The following is a 22,172-nucleotide window of genomic DNA, read 5'->3' as shown; positions in this document are numbered from 1 at the left end:
GAACATCGAACATCGTGCCTCCTGAAATGAGATCTGCACCCATCCTTCTGACCTTTCATGAGGACCTGAAGACCTGACTCTGTGGATATATTTAAATTTCTAAAACTGCAAAGGATCTCAAACCATGCTGCTTCTTAAAGAGGATTTGATCTAGAGTAACTACATTATTATTTTTTAAATAAAAAGTTGTCCCCAACTGATCTGATTCTGGAAAGTAAATAAAACTTCTCCTGGTTAATATCCGGAAAGGGACTACTGCAAATTCCAAAATAGTATATAGATTCCTTCCTTCCTTCCTTCCTTCCTTCCTTCCTTCCTTCCTTCCTTCCTTCCTTCCTTCCTTCCTTCCTTCCTTCCTTCCTTCCTTCCTTCCTTCCTTCCTTCCTTCCTTCCTTCCTTCCTTCCTTCCTTGAAAGAAGGTCCACTGAATTCTGCTGGCCTCCCTTTTGAGTAAGTACATATTGAACTGCACATCTCAATCCAGCCACTTAATAGTGTTATGTTTCTCATTTTGGAGTTGCCCATTTTGCTATCTGACTGGCAGCTTTGCTATATATGCTATATATAAATTGTGGCTTCACAGTTGTGTTATATAACAAAACCTCACAATTCTAACTCTCCACAGTGGTAATGTAACTTTCACTCAGAAGAGTCAATGTTCGTTGTGTTGTATTTCTATTTCCAAGGTCATGCGTTATAGGAAATTTGAACTTGGCTGCATCTTTCTGACTTCTGCATATGTCAGCTTTATTTACATATAAAATCATACATTGCAATGTCCTACCTGTCAATGAATACTTCAGCTTCAACCATAACAACACAAGAGCACACAATAGATACAAACTCAAAGTAAACCGCACCAAACTTGATTGCAGGAAATACGACTTCAGCAATAGAGTGGTCAATGTCTGGAATACTCTACCCGACTCTGTAGTTTCTTCCCCAAACCCCAAAAACTTTAACCTTAGACTGTCTACTATTGACCTCACCCCTTTCCTAAGAGGTCTGTAGGGGAGTGCATAAGCGCACCAACGTGCCTACCGTCCCTGTCCTATTGTTTCTCTTATTCTTTTATTTTTCTTATATGTACCCATTTCATGTATTCACAACTATGTATACATTTATACTTATTATCTTGTAAACAATTGGCAAATCAAATAAATAAATAAAATAAATAAATAAATATGCTATAGCTATAGCTGTCAAGTGATGCAATTTTAATCACTGTTTAAATGAGACAGAGAACAGAAACATTATTCAAGTATTCAGATAGATTATAATTTCATATAAATAAATTACTTGCAAATGTATATGGTAGAAATGCTTAATATATCCTGGCTTATAATAAAAAGATTTAAGCTAAGAGATATTTTTTAAATCTTGAGTCTTGAATATAAGAATTACACATATGATATTTTTACATATTAAAATATTTAACACTAACTCAAAATGTTTCAAGAAATGCTGCCACGTTATAACAATATAAAGGATCAAGAAAAGTTATTACCAATAATTCTTTCTTTGAAGTGGAACAAGAGTGTAATATTCTTTCTTTTTTTCACAATTTATATTTTCTGAATAGTATCTTAATAATATATTTACTCCAACTATTTTATTTCTTCCATGGTAAAATGAGAATCAATTCTACATCTTAGGCCATAGTTTTAGCTTTGAGGTAAAGAAAAGTACCACATTTTTCTATCCTGCTAAATTTTTTAGAAAAGCTATACTTTTCTTAAAGAATTGATAGCACCATTTCAAGTTTTTGTTTATCAGTTCATTTCAATTGCTGGTCCCCGAAAAATATCTTGAAGTGATTAAGTAACATAACAGTGGTTAACAGTGGTTAAATGTTACAGAGATCAATTCATAGCTCTTGAATCATTTTTATTATGTGTTCAAGTCTCCTTTTAAATGACTCAAACATTCTCAGATTTTTGAGAAGAGAAAGCTGGTCTAATTCATAATTATTAATTGAAATAAATAAATTAAAAACCCTATAAAAATAAATGATATTCCTAAAGGAGCATAATTATAAAAAGGCATTTGTACTTGATTTAATCAAAATTTGGAATTTGTTAAGATAATATTTTAAACTAACAGCTAACATTTAGACTCAGTTACCATTCCAAGGTTTATAAACTATTCCACATCAGCTTTGTATTTTCTGGATCAAACCCAACTCATATATTTCATGAAAGTAATTTTTCTCATGAGAAAGGAAAAATAATGCTGTACACTCTGCACTTATTTTCAGGGATACATATACCCCATTACATAATGTAGAGAAATAGAAAAAAAACATGTAAATCTATCAAAATAAAACAATAATAGAAATCCACATCCGTTATTCATCGCATTTCTGTTTTTAATCTCACACATATAGAAATACTTATACCTTCATGTAAAAGGCACAGCACAATAATATACAGCACCATGAAAAAGTCTTCATAAAAAAGATATTTGATGAGAATATACTCTTGAACTTAAGAGTAGTAGATCTATTGAAATCAGTAGGACATATGTTAGGCCTGCTTAATATGTATTGCTAATTTCAATAAGTCTGTTCTAAACCGTTTATTTCAAAGGGATATTTTTTGCTTATTTATTTATATGTTTATTCCACAGCTTAAGCTTTGCTGAATAAAACTGACTTTCATTCTGGTTGGAAATTTTGGGAACTGCAATTCCAACAGAACTTACAAGAAAGGGAAAATGTAAACTAAATCAAGGAAAACTGATAAAATGTTTCTTTGGTCTTTATTAGGTAAACATTTATTTTAACAGGTTAACAGAGTTGGAAGGGACTTCGTAGGTCATCTAGTCCAATCCCCCACCCAAGCAAGGCCCAGCACCATTTCTGACAAATGGCAGTCCAGTTTCTTCTTGAAAATTTCCAGTGATGAAGCTCCCACAACTTCTGAAGGCAAGCTATTCCTTTGTGGTTTGCTGTCACTGTCAGAAAATTTCTCCTTATTTCCAAGTTGAATTACTCCTTGTCCAGTTTCCATTCATTATTCCTTGTCTGGTGTTTTGGAAAATAGCTTGACCTCCTTCTCTCTGTGGGAGCCCCTCAAATATTTAAGATGTAAGTGTTGAATTTCAACAGGTTTCTGATTTTCTTCCCTTTCCTAAGCAGGCACACACAACTTACCACCATAAGATGACAACATTCGAAATGATTCAGATTGGAATTGATACAGATCTTACATCTGTACATATGTACATATGGAATACAGAAGCAAGCATAACTGAAAACAAATAAATTAAATCAACCAAATATATTCATCTCAATGTTTAGCTCACACAGTAGTTTGGACTTTGTTGCCTTTTATGGTGTATGCAATATAAAATCAGCCACATATCGCTGTTAAAGAAACATTAGTGATATTCTGTAAAAACATTAAATACTAGAGCATGCTAAATACTACAGAATAGGATATAAATTCATAGCTATTATATCTACAATCTTCCAAACATACTCAGCTGGTGACCATAGAAACTAAAAATCAGCAAATAGTTAGTTAAAGCACTTACTTAACATAAAACACTTTCCAATTATTCATGTTATTATCTCATGCGTCTGGGCTTCAGTTCATTCAAAACAACTCCTTTTACTCAAAGAAATTTGTAAGAATCTTTTTGCAAATAGATGAACATATAAAATCAGCTCAATTTAAAGATGTATGGATAGTAGATTTTGGAAAATATCAGGGAAGAGGAGCTTCATGACAGATATGTCTAGTTTTAAGAAACTTAAAAAAAAAACCTCAACATTTAAAAGATCAAAAGGTTTATACTGGAGTTTTTATGTATTTTGTTTTGCAAAATGTTGGGAAACATTGTCACTGATTTTCAACGATTACTGTAGTATTGGTCTCTGGGAGCTCAGGATGTCCCATTCTTATTAAAAAAAATTGAACAGCACTCTAGTGTTTTGAATGTATATGTGTGTGTATGTGTGTGTGTGTGTATAGAGTAATTTGAATACTCATTAACCTAAATTGTCAGTTGGATCTTATTGTCAGCTTTGCAAGTGATATTAGCACCAGAAGCTTCCATGCTGCCACATTCTTGACCATGGGAAGTTGGGAGGGGGGATTTCATGGAGCGTATGTGGTTAGACATAATAGCATTCTTCTTTAAAGTCAAGGTCATGTTATTCCTGCACCTGGATGAGGAGTAGTAGAGGGGATGTCTCAAGTTGGAACGGATGGTGATTGGGGCATGTGATGGAATGAGGGGTGCAGGGGGTGGATTTGTAATTTTTTTACTTATTGGAGGAAAACCCAGAACTTTCAGATTCAGGTTTTCCCAGATGTGCCAGTATAACTACTCTAATAAAAGGAAACTTTGAGAAAATGCCTGTCTCGGTTTTTAATTGGAGTTGGGTTTTTCTGGAACCCTGACACTTATTTTTTATTATGAGCAATACAGATAGGTCAAGAAGCATTGTCCTCACTTACTTCTTTACATCATTACAGGGCCAATTGCACCGACTATCTAACAATATCAGATACCCAGCAAATGTGTTTCCTATGCTTGTCTCAGAATGAAATCTGTGTTTTCATTAAAGATGTTCCCATAGCTCACAATAGGGGAAGCCATGGGTGAACAATTTTTTCAGCTCTGGTGAATGCATATAATGATGGGTTGGAAAGAGGGGAGGGAGAGGTACTAAACACATAGGGACACATAGAAGCTCCAAAACAGGGGTGTGATTCTACCAGTTCACACCTTTTCGCTAGAACCAGATGTTAACATTCTAAGCAGTTTGGAGAATCAGTTGTTAGAAGAAATCACTGGCCTAATCCTGTAAGGAAGGCAGAAAGGAAACATTCTGGGGTTGCTTACAGAAACTGCCTCTCTGTTAACCCTTATTACATTCTTGGCAGGACTAGACTTCCTGTCTCAGGAACTTCTCTGGAGTTTTTTTCCCCTCCTTTGCTGGTACTTTGCTTGTGTGGAGTGACCATTCAAAGTTACAATGGCACTGAAAAAAGTGACTTATTACCATTTTTCACACTTATGACTGTTGCAGCATCCCCACAATCACGAGAGGCCAGGCGAGGAGATGCGTGCCTTGATGTGAGTGGTATTGAGTTGGCCACACCCAGCCTATAACATGATCACCAAGCCATGTCCAGCCAGTCACATGACCACCAAGCCATGCCCACCACCTAAGCCACGCCCACAGAACCGGTTGTTAAAAATTTGAATCCCACCCCTGCTCCAAAAGCATCTTTGCAACCTCAGGGCTGCTAAAACCAGGAGAATTGGGAATGTTGTTATGAGAGGAAGTTTAAAGCCATCAATTTCTTCTTCTCTTGTGTGCCTTTCAGGATTTGTGAAGGACAGTTGTTATTGATTTTTCTTCAAACCATGAACCATAGTCAAAATCCCTAACTTGTATTCCGATACGGCTCAAAAGCTACTTAATCTTATATTTAAAAAGGCAGATTCCTGAATGGCTGTTCCTGCAATGTAGCACCAGCTTAGTTCAAAATCCAATGTATTATACAGATAGTGTGTGAATGAAACTTGACATTTAAAAAGTAATACTCACAGCTTTCAACCTTCACAATATAGGAAGGGCAAAATGTTCATTTATAAAAGACTGTGAGCTTAGAGAATGCAATAGCATGGAACGACAATAAACAGATATACATAAAGAAAATGGGAAGAGGGGTTGCTAATACTTTTCATGTGTAAAATGCTTTTCTAAAATAAAAAAAATAAGTGCAAATGGTTCTTGTTATGTGCCTTTTGAATAAAGCTCTAATATCTTACCCCTGCAATTTTGCAATGCTCAGGTTAAGCATCTTTGAACTTGATTTTCTAAGAAAATATGCATGGTCCTATGCATGCATACTTCAGATTATGACCAGCTGAATTATGGTGTGTCTTTCATCCAAATGGAATTGCCTAGGGTTAGGCTATACTTTTAACTGAAAATAAGTCTCATTAAATATAAGTATTTCAAAATAGAAAATAACTGAATATTTGTTGTACTTTTGTCTCTTTTATTCAGGAAACAATAAATATTCTGTTGTAAAATGAATTATGCAATAAGGGGAAAAAAAAGAAGAGTCAATGATATCACTTTCCAAACATTTGAAAGGATTTTAAAAGAAATAGCACCTTTACAGCTGAGATAAACTGACATCTCAGACATTAAAGTTACCAGTGTTAGAAACCTCATATTTATCCAGAGTGATTTTTTTTTAAAAAAAGCACAATTGTGCTCTTATACATAATACATTACACTTACAGCAGTCTGCAAAATTTGATTAGTGTTTAGTAAAATATAAAGTAAATGTATTTATAAAATACACTTAAAATGGAGTGACGCTGAAGTCTTAGGTGAAACTAGGGATGAATAAATCATGTAAGACAAGTGACATGATACTCTGCTCTTAATTCTAATGATTTCTTTCCAATATCCAGGATTTCTTAAAGAAATGTAAGTAATGCTGGCCTTGTTTCTGAAATAAGAGACTTACTAAGCATAGTTATTTACGTGGTGCAATTGGTTTAGTTTAATTAATTTAATATAAAAGCATTATAATTAGTTTAATATAAAAATAAAAGCAAAAACTTCTTTTTTTGCCTTTTGGCAATAAAGAAATATATAACTTGTGAACAGTGAAATATTCACAAAAGTTTCTAAGAAGATCTTCAAATTAAATTTTAGCCCAATTCATACACAATAAACATAGCCAAAAATCAGGATAAAAACCCCATTAATGATTATAATAATTAATTAATAATCGTACCCAATTTCAAATAAATGAAGCAGCTTGCACGAGAAAAACCCAGTTTAAAAGTATTTTAAGATATATATAAAAAAATTAACAAATATTTTGCAATGGAAACTTTGAAAGTTTGCCACATCCTAACTGCTCTTCTCTTAGTAACCACATGCTAGTTACACCCATTGGCCAGAGCCCTTGCTGGCTTACTGCTGACATTTCGTGCTGATTGAAACAAGTGCCAATAATAACAGTATAGTTCTAAGGGACAACACAGGAGGAAGTACTTCACATTAGATACACATGGAGTATTGTTACAAATTATGAGATCATGAAGCACTTGGTGATCTACATTTCTTTGAAATTACTGAGGATGAAGTTTGTCCTATGTGTAGAAGCCCTATTGACCTTTAAATTTACTTTCTTTGCAATCCTAAATTATCATTTTTGTCTTTGTATTTCTCTTTTTAAGAATAAGAATATGCATGTAACTACTCTGTGTGTATGGTGTATTCGTGAATTTATTCCAGTGCTTTCTTCAAAATAACTCAACTTTCAGCATTCATTTCAGAATTAATTTAGGGATTATATTTATTTCCCATATCTTTGCTTACACCTGTCATGAGTTTTGCCACTTTCGATTTTCCCATCTTTGCAATTTAGCAAGGGTTGAAACCCAGAGATCCAAATCCAACACAATGTATATATATTAAGAAATTCACAATTCATCATCAAATTGTGATGAAACAGAGACAATAATTCAAGGAGTTTACTTGAAATGTACTTGATACTAAGATTCCCAACTTCTTATCTAGTCATGTGGAGAAAGGAACCCTGAGGTGACATAAGTGGATGCCTTAATGGGCACCTGATCATGTTTTGAACTCTAGTTTTTGCAATCAGACTAGATAAGCGTGGAGAGGGTAGTGGTTGTTGTTAAACAATGTAGCCTATACTATCCCAATAGTTTCCCTTACAAATTATCGATTCATTTTCCAAGCTAAGAAATGGTCCCTTAAACTGGATGATGTCACTGACCTCCATGAATGATTTCCCAAGTCTCAGCAGCACATTATCCCTTACTGAATTTAAATCAGCAGCGCTTAGACGAGAGGTGTTATTCATTAGGTTCTGACCAGTTCTGGAGAACCGGTAGCGGAAATTTTGAGTAGTTCAGAGAGCTGGCAAATACAACCTCTGACTGGCCCCGCCCCCATCTATTCTCTGCTTCCCGAGTCCCAGCTGATCGGCTGGGTCTTCTTTTGTTGCCCTGCACGGGAGAATGGAGCTAGAAAGTAGGTTAGTGTGTGTGGTGGGGGAGGGAATGGGGATTTTGCAGAGAAGAGCAAAGATGATTAGGGGACTGGAGGCTAAAACATTTGAAGAACAGTTGCAGGAACTGGGTATGTCTAGTCTGATGAAAAGAAGGACTAGGGGTAACATCAGGGGTGGGATTCTACCAGTTCACACCTATTCGTTAGAACCGGTTGTTAACATTCTAAGCAGTTTGGAGAACCGGTTGTTAGAAGAAATTACTGGCCTAATCCTGTAAGGAAGGCAGGAAGGAAACATTCTGGTGTTGCTTACAGAAATTGCCTCTCCGTTGATCCTTATTACATTCTTGACAGGACTAGACTTCCTGTCTCAGGAATGTCTCTGGAGATTTTTCCCCCTCCTTTGCTGGTACTTTGCTTGTGTGGAGTGACCATTCAAAGTTACAATGACACTGAAAAAAGTGACTTATGACCATTTTTCACACTTACGACTGTTGCAGCATCCCCACAGTCATGAGACGCCAGGCGAGGAGATGCGTGCCTCGATGTGAGTGATGTTGAGTTGGTCACACCCAGCCAGTCACATGACCACCAACCCACGCCCATCACCTAAGCCATGCCCACAGAAACGGTTGTTAAAAATTTGAATCCCACCCCTGGGTAACATGATAGCAGTGTTCCAATATCTCAGGGTCTGCCACAAAGAAGAGGGAGTCAAGCCATTTTCCAAAGCAGGACAAAAAACAATGGGTGGAAACTAATCAAGGAGAGAAGCAACTTAGAACTAAGGAGAGATTTCCTGACAGAACAATTAATCAGTGGAACAAATTGCCTCCAGAAGTTGTGAATGCTCCAACACTGGAAGTTTTTAAGAAGAGATTGGACAACCATTTGTCTGAAGTGGTGTACGGTTTCCTGCCTAAGCAGGTTGTTGGACTAGAAGATCTCCAATGTCCCTTCCAACTTATTCTATTCTATTCTATTCTATTCTATTCTATTCTATTCTGTTCTGTTCTGTTCTGTTCTGTTCTGTTCTGTTCTGTTCTGTTGTTCTGTTCTGTTCTGTTTTGTTGTTCTATTCTATGTGTGGGGCGGGAATGGAGATTTTATACTATCCTTCCCCTGCCACACCCACCAAGCCATGCCCACCAAGCCACTCCCACAGAACTGGTAGTAAAAAAAATTGAATCCCACCACTGGCTTAGACCATAGGAAGAGACATAATGGTACATGGAATAACCTTGGGAGATCAGGTGATAAGATGAAACCTAGAGAACAGCCAGGTAAAAGGCAGCCCAGGTGAACAGCACAAGAGACTCTCTAGTTTGGGAACTGTAAAGATTGGTTGGAGAGAAGAATTTTTGTGGCTTGCAAGATTGTTCGTGCAACCTTATAGTACAATAAAGTAGAATTCACTGATCTGGTCAACTTTGTAAGGCTGACATCTCTCCAGATTGTACTGTTATATTAAAGATGAAGAATTATTATTATATACTGTATGATTTTCTTTCTTCTTCTATTTCCAAATGCATTTAAGTGTGTGCATTTTTTTTCCTTTAAGCAAGCTTGTCATTCTCTTACATAATTGTTTGGTTTAAAAAAGTGTCATTATACTGAAACCCAGGAGAAAAGACATTTAGAATCACATCAAAACCAATGCAGTTTTAGGAGTTTAATGACAGGCAGGTCAGGAATTGCTCCCCAATTTTACACACTTTTCAGCTCACTGATGTCTTAATCCGATGTGTTTTCTTATCTTGAAAGTTGCATCGTGGCGGTGATTAATTGATGTGAATGATGGAATCATTCTGCACTAGAAATTATTTTTTCTCCCCTTTCCAGTAATAGTACGTAGCACAAACACGGATGTATCCTATCCAAAACAAAATGCAACTTTGACTGTTAAAACATTCTTTCAAAATAGTTAAGATCCCCCCAATATCTCTATATTTCCCAAGAGCCTTATATCCACACAAGTAGAACAGTACAAACGAGAAGTTTACCATTCTTCTTTTTTAAAGGCGAATCATAAATGATCCGGCATTTTTTATTCCTCCTGCTTGGAGGTACTTTACGTTCTGGATTTTTGCACGATACTCTTCTGTGCCTTGACATGTTGTTTGGTCTTTCAAGATTGTAGGAGCAGAGACATGATTACCTGGCCTTTTTTTTTTAAGACAACCTGTCTACTCAGGTGTTCTGAGAGTTTCTGAAGCATGAGTATCTCAGCTCCCTCTTTTATAAAATCTGTAATAGTATGGCACTATTACTGTAGCCCTTTGTTTGATGCAACATGACCATATATAGCAACTGCCAGCTATTGGTTGGGGGGAGGGGGACATTTTCTTTCAACAAAATGAAATATCTTAAAATGTACAGACCAGTTCACTGACAATTAATTACGTAAAGCAAGTTAGAGATGGTCTTTCAGAGCTGAAGGATAAGCCAGAAGTTCAATTTTCTCTACACATATGTGCTAGAAGTAAGACCCACTAATTTTAATGAAATTTGCTATCAGGTGACTTCCAATCATAAAGAATGGCAATTTCTACTTTTATTTATGCAGTGTTTTTTCTATTTTGTTTTAAACAAGTAGAGTAGTGTTAATTAAGATAAAAACAAAATCTATCAAGCGTAAGTTGTCCAAATGAGAAATGACTATTCCCAGTTTTACTGCATTGGCAACTTTTACTCCTAGTCTTAAGTGATGGTGGACTTTGAAGTCAGCAATGCAGGAAGTGTAGTTGGTCAACCTATACTTCGCAAATTTTAGTTTTGTTTATGTTTAGTTTAGTTCTCTTTAGTTATGCTTGATATAACATAAACTTGCATCAGCCTTTTCTGAAGTGATATTACACTCTTGACTCATTCAATTTTTAAAACTTTTATTTATCATTTTTTCCAATTTATAAAAATGAATTACAGCAAAGTTTAAAACTACACACTTTTGAATTGAAATGAAAACAAAAACCCACAGTAAAACAAAATACAGAAAACAATTCTTCAGGTGTCTGTAGAACTAAACTGTAAATTTAAACAATTTCAAAACATTTTTCAATAGAACAAATAAGCTTTAGAAGTGCTAACCCTCCATGTCCACATTAAAAAAAAAAGAAGATAAATAGCCCATATTCTTGAAATGCATGAAATTTTGGGGAAAAATAATTAAATTTCTGTCCTTTATCCAATTATTCAAAAGAGGGGGAAAAGGAAAAAAAAATTGCCTGCAGGTTTTTAATTAACATTATCTCAATCTGTCAATTATTGAACAGGAATCAAACTGTAATCCAAGCATCTTCCAAATAAATTTCAACTTTTAATAGATGCAATTTTCTAAGTGTGATCTTACTAAGGCTTTATAAAGTAGTACTAGTACTTCATTTGATTTTGATTCTATCCTTCTATTAATGCAGCCTACCTAGAATTGCATTGGGTTTTTGGCTACTGCTGCATACTGCTGGATCATATTTAAGTGATTATCCAGTAGGACTCCAAGATACCTCTCATAGTTACTACTATAGAGCCAGGTTTCACCTAATCTATACCTGTACATTTTTTTTCTTGCCTACTTTTTTCTATATTGAATTTCATTTTGTTAGATAAGGCCCGATGTTCAAGTCAGTCGAGATCCACCTGGATCTTGAGCTGTCTTCTGGGATGTTATCTATTCCTGCCAGTTTAGTGTCATCTGCCAATTTGATGAGTTTGACCTCTATTCCCTCATCTGAATAGTTTATGAAGATATTGAAGAATACAGAGCCTAAATTGGAAGCGTGGGGTACCTCACTACTTCGTTCCTTCCATATAGATGTAGCTTCATTGAGGACTGCAACTCAAGTGCAGTTTGCCAGCCAGTTATAAATTCATCTGGTGGTGACGCTATATATTCCTCTCTTTTTTAGTTTATCAAGAAGTAGGTTGAGGACTACATTGTAAAATGCCTTACTGAAATCCAAGTATATTATGTCTGCTAAATTCCACTGGTCCATTAATTTAATCGACCATATAAGTATTGTTCTAAAATATTCATTTTAACCACATTTTTCCCATAGACTCATGGGAGATTTCAATCAGCCATTTATATTAATATTGATTTAACCGTTGAAATTATTAAATAAAAATACATTTCTCCAAGAATAATTCCATGCATTTAAGAGAAGTCATATAAAAAACCAAAACCTTTATTTTAAAATTTTCATATTCAATTTGTAAATAACTATTTTTTGTAAAAATATAGTTTTACAATGAGTATTGCTGACTCATATACTTCCATTCAATGTACTCTTAGAATTCTAATAGTTTTCAATTAATGTTTCAAATTGATCAATATTGCAATTACTTTCCCCAGAAGATCCTTACTGGGATCTTGTGCAACTTCATATTATAACTTCCTTTTTCTATTCTGAAAAAGCATTATTAACATCCCATTGAATTAAATTTTTGAACCAATTGTGTATTCACTTCATGCAAACTACACTCTTCTAACTGGTTCACTTATTTTAATGTTATAAAGATATTTTGCCATGATTTGCAAAATATTTTGCCTATAGCATTTCCATAATCTATGATGAATAGAAGCTAGTCAAGGTTAGTATTATCAGTCCATGCGAACTATTGGTCATCATAACCTTTTTGTGTCTATCTTTTAAATATTTGGAGTTTAACTCCCATCGTATTTAGTCTTATGTATCTAGATTGATGGCAATTGCTGTCCAAGACAAGCAATACTATCACTTTGGGGAAAGGTCTCCTAATCACACATTTTATAATCCCTAAAATGAAGCAGCTCCCATTCCAAAGTCTTTTGGTTAATGCTATTTCTGATATTCTGGTAATGCTATGATAGCATTAAAGATTCTATGAGTGGAAAAGAAGCAAAGAATTTTGCTCCCCATGTGATTCCACGTGTTCTAAAAAAACTGAACAATCATTTGCATCTCTCTAAAAAAAATTGGATCTAATGTACCCCCAAATCCTTAAATTTTATTGTCATATTTCAAACTATGATCGGAGTTTTCCCCTAACAGTATATTTTATAGAGAGATGAAAAAGCAGTCCAAGTGATGCTCAAATGGTTTATTGTTCAGCATGAATGGTTGCAGAAACTTGGTGGATCAGATATCACAATCCTGGTCTTCCCAACATGTTGCTTTTGGGGATTGAGGTTGTCGTATTTCAGGAGTTGAAGATGACTAGGCTGAGAATGAGCTCTTCCGGTAATGAGACTGCCGCACACCTTTATGAAATAATCAGAAAGGTTGGTACAAATGTATAGAATGTATGAATATATATAATATATATATATATATATATATATATATATATATATATATATATATATATATATATATATATATATATATATATATATATATAATTTTACAACTTGTAAAAGTAATACTTAAAAGCTGCTGTATTTTAAGCTTGGCACGTGAAGGCTCTTAAACTTGCCATTGGAAGAAGTTAATTGAAAATAGTGGGGATTAAGTCATAACAAACATGTTTCATTAATTCCAAAGTAAAATAATAGGTCTAGTTCTGCCTAATCACCTTTTCGTGATAGTTTCCTGATCGTTTTAAAATATTTGTATAATAAATTGGCTTGGAAAATTGAAACTAAAAAGGAAGCAGCACAGTGCTTTCCTTCTGTGTAAGAATTTCTCTCATTCTTTTGCTCGACATTTCTTAATCTTCCTTTCAAAAGTCTTAAGTTATTTTTTTAAACCTGTCTTATGCATCCTCCGAGGTCTTCTACCAGTTCTCCTCCTTTGTTTTAAGCGCCTACTATGGCGCAGCCTCCTGCTTCTACTGCTCTGCTGCATGTACCGCGACATAGTTTATTTACAATGTTCAGCCCAAGATAATATGGAAATTCAATTGGTCATCTTCAGATGGTGGTGTTAGTCTGACTATGGAAACACACAAACAAGAAGACTTTTGTGTCAATTCAGTCAGTCTTTATAAAATATGAATTGCAATACATTATTACTCTTAGATTATTGCTATGCAATAAGAAATATTATAAGTAGTTTTTGTTCTCTTTTTTTAAGCATTACTTTCTACTTCTGTTGTTATTACAATAATTAATGTGTTGCTGGGAGATGGTTTGATCGGTTTTCCTCGCTTTATTGTCCATCGGAGAAATGTAGGCAACAGCTTTGAAACAACATAGATTTTCAGGTGACCTGATCATATACTCATCCATCCAGAAACAAAATTTCAACTATTTTTTAAAAAGTCTTTTTAATGTTCAATGTGAATAGTCATTTAAAAGGCCTTACCTGCCACTAGTTTGCTGCCCCAGTAACTGCTGAACTGTTTTGTTAATAACTAAATAGCTGTATATAACTGTTACATTGATGACATCATAAAGATAAACTGTGACATAATTCATGCCAGTACCATACAGTATAACTTCTCAATATTTTTGTATTTTTCTTTAAAAAATCGATTGTTTTCCATTCTGCTCCATGAATTACATTATTCTAAATAACTAACTAATAACTAAATTAATTATTTTCAAATTTCAGCATTGCATCTTGCATGAACACCACCGCACTGAACTGATCCTAGAACATTATTTGAATCCATCATAGCTATATTTCCCTCCTTGTTAAATAATGCAGTGCTTTGGCTGTAAATTGCCAGCTTCATTTGAAAGGATCCCCACGCTGAGTGCATTGCATTAGTAAACATTCAAACTTACCAAAGCATGAGGGTTATATAATAAGGGTTACTAGAGCCTCCCAATTTTTGTTTTTGAGAGATCTCAACAGGTACACGACTCAAAGCTAGGTTAACTTTCTCAGTCATGTCCTCGTCTGTCCAACTGTTGTGGATCTCCTCTCAGGCAATGGTGGGATTCAATTTTTATTTTACTACCGTTTCTGTGGGCATGGCTTGGTGGGCATGGCAGGGGAAGGATACTGTAAAATCTCCAGTCAGAGGTGGTATTTGCCGGTTCTCCGAACTACTCAAAATTTCCGCTACCGGTTCTCCAGAACTGGTAAGAACCTGCTGAATAGCATCTCTGCTCTCAGATATTACCACCCTATCTAAGCTACAGGCAAAGACTTTTTGGAAATTGAGGATTTATCAACAAGCACAAGACATCTCACAAGAGTCTGGTGAAGATTTCCACCGCTCCTTCTCCTGTGTCCAGCAGAGATCTAAAGCTGGATATTAAAAGCATACTGATAATATTTCACTTTCAAAGAGAATGAATTATTTGTGATTTCAAGTGGATTTTGAAAAAGACAGAGAAGATGGTTAAGCATTGAGGCATCCTACACTGATATGCGAAAAGATTCAAGTTCTTCTGCCCAAGAATGCCCATTGAGACCACTGCTCAGAAAGGAGTAACATCCACATAAAACAATGTGCACAACTCCCAACTCTTACATTTGGTTCAAAACAATATCAGTAGTGATGTTATCAAGTGCCGCTGAGAGTGTAAAAAAAGGATAAGAAGAACCACAGTTCCCATGTATATCTTGCTGCTGGTCAACTATAAGAACAATCAGTGTCATTTCTGTCCCATCTGCAAGAAGCGATTGGCTATTTTTGCAAAAATTCTCAAAACATCCAGAAAAATTAGCAGAACTATTATTATTCACTTCTAGATCCAATAATTGACCCCATGGCAATTGGCCTGGTTTCTAGATCCAATAATTGACCCCATGGCAATTGGCCTGGTTTCTGTCCAATAATTCTCATGGATTAAGGTGTTACTTGTATGTACTAACTGGATGTTTTTATATGCTTATTTATGTGGATTGCTTCGATTACTTCCAGCTATACCTTTCCCCAGTAAATGACTCACCTAAGTCCTTTGCTCTATTGTACCTGTATCTTCTCTGCTCCTTTAGGTGTGAGGGATTTTGGCTGCATAAGTCAATAATGAGAATAAACTGGAATCCACCAATCAAGATGCCTTTCTAGATTTCAGCTGATGAATTAATTTGCTGATTTCTAGATTGGGACTTGTGGCCAGTGTGGGAGAAGTTCCTCATATTTAAGCTTAATATCAGAATACTATACCTTATTTGTATACAATTCACCAAAGAATTACATTTATCAGGTAACATGTTAAATCCTGGAAATAATTTAAGCAGTATTTTGATATTGATGTAGCAAACGAGGGAAATAACAGTGTAGACTGGCAGGTGTCAGTTGGTGTTTTAATAGCATGCAACCCACTCAAGGATGAGGAAAAATTACAGGGCTGACTTGCAAAAGTTTGCAGAACACTGCACCCCAAAAATAGGTTTAATGAAAGAGTTCCAAAAAGAATGAATATTTTGAAAAATTCCTCACAGACCTAAAACTATTGTAGACTTTAATTCTGGCCAATTCACTGAATTTATGATAAATCATCAGGTTGTGCTTTTTTGCACAACCTGATGATTTATCATAAATTCAGTCACAAAATTATCACAAAAAAGACTTTTGAAGGATGTTGATTTGACTCTGTACAAAACAATATTGGGGTGCAAGGCTGAAGTTACTCGGCAGATACTTCAAATTATAGAAAACAAAATTGAAGTGGTCACGGTGAGCAGTTTAACTGACATGGGAAGAGTTGAGTAACAAAGTAGGACTGGAAACTTTTCCAAGTCTGAGCCTGTATATCTGATTTCTAACTGCTCAAAATAAAGCTTCCTTCTTTAGAACAAGTTCCTCCACTTGGAAAGTGCCATAATTCATGCAGGTTTTTTAAAAAACAAACAAACAAATGTAATTTATCAACATGACACAAATAAATCACTGTGTGGAAAAATTCTGTGCAAGAACTGCAGATGCTTGATCCAGAAAATGTTGGGCGATTTCAAACACTTCTCTTTATCTAGCAAAAGGTTTCTCAAAGTTATTTGGATTGAATTGTTTATGCAGGCAGGTACTGTCTATTGAAAACCCAACAAAGCCTACCCCTGTGATGGCGAACCTGTGGCACATGTCCTGGAAGTGGCACACATTATGCAGAACTGATCCACTGTGCATGCACCCAGGGGAGGGATTCAAATTTTTAACAACTGGTTCTGTGGGCATGGCTTACTTGGTGGGCGTGGCTTGGTGGTCATGTGACTGGCTGGGTGTGGCCAACTCAATATCACTCACATCGAGGCACGCATCTCCTCACCTGGACTCTCGTGACTGTGGAGATGCTGCAACAGTCGTAAGTGTGAAAAATGGTTATAAGTCCCTTTTTTCAATGGTCACTCCACACAAGCAAAGCACCAGCAAAGGAGGGGGAAAAACTCCAGAGAAGTTCCAGAGACAGGAAGTCTAGTCCTGCCAAGAATGTAATAAGAGTTAATGGAGAGACAGTTTCTGTAAGCAACACCAGAATGTTTCCTTCCTGCCTTCCTTACAGGATTAGGCCAGTAATTTCTTCTAACAACTGGTTCTCTGAACTGCTTAGAATGTTAACAACCAGTTCTAGTGAATAGGTGTGAACTGGTAGAATCCCACCCCTGCATGCGCCCCCTGCCAGCCAGCTGATTGTCAGGTATCTGCCACGCATGCATGGGAGATGGGGTGTGCATGTGGGGGGGGGTGCGTGCATGTGCAGAGGTGTGCAGTCCATGCACGGGATGGCACACGCATGTGCAGGGGGCAGGCGGGTCATGCATGCATTGCATTATGGGGGCAGGCATGCATGCATGCACACACACTTTCAGCACGCGATGATGTACGGTTAGCAATCACCGGCCTACCCCCTCACTTTTTAAAATATGTTTTTGAAACACTAGATCAGTTCAAGTTTTCAGATAGCAAGCAGAGACTAAAATATGTACTTGTACTGTCAAAGTGGGTATTGAAGTAACGTTCTTGCCCAAATATTCTTTTTGGAGGTCTGCAGTATATGCAACTTGAGCTTCTATGATATAAGTATAATTGTGCTGTCCAGCCCAGTGTATGGGAATTGGATAGTTAGCTAGCAATTGTGAGCTGTCCCCTTAAGGGAATGCATCATGGTAAATGTAGTTAAGGTATCCTGGGAAATGTAGTCCATGTCACATGACCACATCTGTAATCCTGATTGGTCACTAAATTGACCCTTGATGGGTTGGGGGTGGTTTCTTCACTCTTGCCTGAACTCACGGACTCGTGGTAACTACTGCTATGAGATGGGAGGAAAGGCGTAAGGAGATAACCATCTTTTTATCTACAAGACAGATATGCAAAGGATTGGACATTAAGAAGAACTTCATCACAAATGTGAGTTATGAGGATACCTGATGAACCAATAATAAAGACTTTGTATGAATGTTTTGTTGAGTTTATCTATCTGCATCTGTACAGAAGACAAAATCTACCACTGTACAGAATACAGAACAATAATAGAAAACAAGTTTAAAAATACCCCCATCACAAGCTATTGCAGAATCTGAAGAATGAACCATTCCCTCAACCTCAGTCCACATTAGAAAGGATATACTTGCACGTATTTGATTGCTTCAGAACAAAACAAAACAAAACAAAACACCAACTCTCCGTTTTCTCCTCCACAAGAAAAATTCGGAGCAGTTATAGTTATGCTAAAAGGATAATTGAAAAGCCACCAAGTTATCATTTCTCCATTGGATTTAAAATCTTTTTGCTAGGTTTGTGATGATACAGAAATAGCATGTCAACATTTTGCAAGCAAACACTTTTTCCAATAGCTGTGATCTTAGCTTAAGGCTGCTGAGGTGATCTGGAATAAAGGGGAGGAAGGAGGTGATGCATTTAAACAATACCCACAGGCAGGTTCCAGGAACAGGACACTAAAGATTGCCAGAAAAGAGGGAAGAGAATTCTTCACTTTCTACAAAATGCAAAAGAAATAAATTGCTTAATTCTTTTCCCATGCAAGATATGGTTACTAAATCCAAACTAATGTTCTGACCCAAACCCTTTTCCAATAAAACAAACATGAACCAAAGGGAACAGAAACCTTTTAATGATTCTTACGAATCCCCGGTTAAAAGGCTGCTGCAAACTAATTATCTTTGATAAGCACAAACCTCGCCAAAACTGTGTGAGACTGCCAAGAACAACAGATAAGAAATATTTCACAACACAAGAATCTTCAAATATCAACTTAAGATACTCCAATGTCCATGAGGCTGGAGTTTCAAAACGTCTTTGCTTCCTGCAAAGAATATTCGCTTCACAGCTGGCTTTTATCTTCTTGAAGGAGGGGCCATTACGTTGCAACCTTACTCCCGAGTGGCCTGTGCTGCTGCAACTGCTCTTTCCTGCAAGCAACCCTGAGCGCATGCGCACTTGCACAGGCTCCTCAGGAACCTCCTCATCGCTGCTGCCAGCCCCCACAATCTCTGAAGGCCGCTGTCCACTCCCTAATAGTCCTGGCCCCTCATCTGAGTCCTCGCTCTCCTCAGCCATCAGCACCTGCTGCCGGCTAACCACAACAACTAAACTAAACCAAATAGCAGACAGCTGGTCCCCCTGCAGCAGAGATGAGGGAAACAGAAGACCTATCGGTTTACCCCAGATTAAATTGATTCTTTCTTGGGCTGCATTAAAAGTAAGACCAGTTGCAGACCTGTTGCAGAGCCCAAATAATCCAGATAAATCACGACAACATTTTATGCTGAAATCAGCAGATCAGTGTGCATTTCTTTAGTCATATTTCCTTCCCTCTGCACCCCCCCCCACACCCACAGAAACCTCACCTATGCCTCCTGAAGCTAAAAAACAAACCCCAGGTGTGAAAAAAATGAGGCATCAATGAGAAGGAACTGATTGTGAAAACAGTCCACCCACAAATGTTACAGAGTTTCAGCATTGTTAAGCTGAAAAATAGCATTTTTTTTGCCAGTCTGGAGGCATTGTAGTTAAGATAAATAAATCACCTGAATGTATCTGAGGTTGGAGAATACGGAGTTTTGGAACTGATACCAGAGCATTTCCTTAGTTAACAGAAGTAGTTAGCTTTCATTTCTGCTCAAGCAGAATCTGGGCACACAGTTGGATTCCTGCACCGAGAAAAGGGCTAAATTCAATGAACCGATTTATTCTGATTCTCTGGTTTTATTACCTTGTTTTGCCTGAAGGGAGAAAAAGTTAGTATCAATATAAAACAAATGACTGTTTGTTTGTTTTTAAATTTGAGAAACATGTTCTTATATCAGGAAGATTTTTTTTTGATTTTGCCTTTTTGGTGGCAGCCAGTAGAAGAAGTAGTAAATTGGCCAGAAAATCAAGAGAAAAGGTGGAGTGTAAACATGTAGGAACAAGGCACCATGCTACTTTTAAAAGTAATTGAGGTTCTTACACCAAGATAGAGTTTGATTCCCCCGAATATGAAAATTATGAAAGTTTTAAATTACTATTCTTTATTTCTTTTCTTGTTTCCTTTGGCAAATTCCATTCTCTTTTTCTATTCTATTTAGTGAAGGTACCGTATTTGAGACCAATTAAGGCTATCAGTTGTTTGCCCAAGATAAAATAATTTCATGGTTAATCCCTTTGTGTCATATCTGATCACATTTAAGCCACAGAAGTTGTCACATCAGAGAGATGAGGTCATAATTGTCAAACCCTTTAAATAAAAGTGTAGGAGACAGCAAAGCTTCATAACGCAATCACCATCTTGCAGAACAGGCTTCACTGGCTTGGTCAAAAGACATGCTCCTCTTGATCCTTGACTAACTTAGAACATCCCCAGAACCCCAGGAAAATGTCACGATGTGGGTGCAGAAACCCTAATCGTAGCAGGCGAAGACGAAAACGGGGTTCTGGAGGATCGAGGAAAAGAAGAATGGGAAGAAGAAGAGGTAAAGGCATTTTTTAATGACATACTTACTTGATTATTTGCTGAAAATCAGCAAATAATCGAGTATTCCTTTTATTGAAGTAATCTTTTTTTTGGAGTGGGTGGGTAAGAAAATTGGAATTTGAATAGAGAAGTTCTCTCTCAAGATGGAACTCAACTCAAGTCCTTGTAAACTTGAAATAAATAAATTGCCATTGTCTTTTTCTAGGATATTTTCAATTACTCAATCGAGTCAATTCGATTACCCAATCTAGTCCAAGGATTTATTGGTGTTCCTTGGTCAAAGTACTAATGTGGTTACTGGTTTTTTTTTCCAAGATTATTCCAGTTCAGTTGGTTCTTGCCACTTGCTTTTATCCAGCCATTTGGATACTAGAAGTGAAATATTAATCTTAGGTTTAAGCTTAATATTTTCTTGGATTCATTGCTTATTGCATTAAATAGAAGTTCAACATTTGTGCAGAGAGAGAAAAACCTTTACAAATTTTGGATTTTTGTTGTTTCCACAGTCTCTGTAGCTCATACAGTTTACTACTACAGGAAGATCAAATAGCTTTGCGAGCCTCCCATTCTATGCAACAGTTTTGGACATTTCGGTCATCACCAACAAGATGATTTCTGAATGAACAACAATTTCAGCAAAGCACATGGTTTGACATTTCCGTTGCTACTTCCCCAAAGAGGAGCATTTTGTCAATAAACCTGAAGCCGCAATGTCTTTTCTGAATTGTCAATTCATTTTGAAAATTTTTGATGTATGGTGTGTGTGTGTGTGTGTGTGTGTGTGTGTGTGTGTGTGTGTGTCTGTGTGAATCTTTTGGGAACAGGTCTTTGAGATTTTGCAACAATGTTAGAATGATGGAATCAAAAAGTTTGAAGACCAGCTGTTTGCACATACCAATATCAGACCAAGATCATCTCTGACCAATTACCATTTGCGGTTTGCAGATCTCTAGTGAAAGAGAACCCACCACATTTTGTGCCAACCTCTAATACTGACTGAAAGCTTATACAGTCAAAAATACTTCCTGACATCGAAACTGATGAGTCCATTTCCCATTCTAGTAGAAACTGAAGGGAAATTTAACTAGCACTGTTTGGGGGTGTGGTCATTCAGGTAGCTGTGAATTCCATCTAAAAGTTGGATTATCTCTTTAAATTCTTCAGCATGGGCAGTTCATTATGTTGAAATAGAAATAATATCTAGCATGCTTCTATTATATATATATTATACCTCATGGAACTAGCAGAACACTGCTTAACCAACACATATTTCATATACAAAGGACAAAGATACAAGCAAATTGAAGGAGCCCCTATGGGATCACCACTGTCACCCTTCATTGCAAACCTGTTCATGGA

General features: G+C 36.4%; 1 long non-coding RNA gene across 1 annotated transcript; it reads left to right on the top strand.

The window, feature by feature from the left end:
• The first annotated feature begins 411 nt into the window (after positions 1–411).
• On the top strand, positions 412–21,387 carry LOC148130762 (uncharacterized). The gene is made up of 3 exons (XR_015749618.1): positions 412–450; positions 20,634–20,811; positions 21,320–21,387. It is a non-coding gene; the product is annotated as an uncharacterized LOC148130762 (long non-coding RNA).
• Positions 21,388–22,172: the final 785 nt, after the last annotated feature.

This window comes from Notechis scutatus, chromosome 4 (genome assembly GCF_049901735.1).
Source record: "Notechis scutatus isolate UNSWTSFEM ecotype Mainland chromosome 4, rNotScu1.2, whole genome shotgun sequence".
NCBI lineage: Eukaryota > Metazoa > Chordata > Lepidosauria > Squamata > Elapidae > Notechis > Notechis scutatus.
The sequence above is the reverse complement of the archived record's forward strand: the minus strand, read 5'-3'. Positions and strand labels throughout refer to the sequence as shown.